At 41.7% G+C, this 508-nt stretch overlaps 1 non-coding gene across 1 annotated transcript; it reads left to right on the forward strand.

The window, feature by feature from the left end:
• Positions 1-99: 99 nt before the first annotated feature.
• Positions 100-170, forward strand: trnag-gcc (transfer RNA glycine (anticodon GCC)). The gene has a single exon. It is a non-coding gene; the product is annotated as a tRNA-Gly (tRNA).
• The last annotated feature ends 338 nt before the right edge of the window (positions 171-508 follow it).

Here is a 508-nt window from a genome sequence, read left to right on the forward strand (position 1 = left end):
TGTTCAGAGACTCATTAGTCCATTTCTTTTCATCAAATGCCTATGGAACTTGTTCAGTTTATCGCTTCCTAGACTTGCACATTTCCTTGAGCCAGTCGTGCATTGGTGGTTCAGTGGTAGAATTCTCGCCTGCCACGCGGGAGACCCGTGTCCGATTCCCGGCCAATGCAAGAACAGCCTCCTATTAAGTAAGGTGTGTGTGGTCCTTATTTGAGAGAGCTCCAGCTGCATATCCAACCTTGCGAATCTCATTGAGGCAGTCAAGCATATTCGACATATAACATATACATATCTAAACTTAGCCAAGAAAAAGTGTGTTTTTCAGGATGCTGTACTTTACAGATAATTAATGGAAGCACTTTAGACAATGCTTTTTCATGCTTGTTCAATGAATTACAAGCAATTACTGCTCATGCACCTCTGAAGAATTCCTTCTCGTAGCATGTTGGCCATGAGGGTAGTTAGGAGTTGTATTTGAGCTAAATCTTTTTGTACGACCGAAAATAGT

The sequence above is a fragment of the Sinocyclocheilus rhinocerous genome, unplaced genomic scaffold (genome assembly GCF_001515625.1).
Source record: "Sinocyclocheilus rhinocerous isolate Xijiao unplaced genomic scaffold, SAMN03320098_v1.1 scaffold7, whole genome shotgun sequence".
NCBI classification, from domain to species: Eukaryota; Metazoa; Chordata; class Actinopteri; order Cypriniformes; family Cyprinidae; genus Sinocyclocheilus; species Sinocyclocheilus rhinocerous.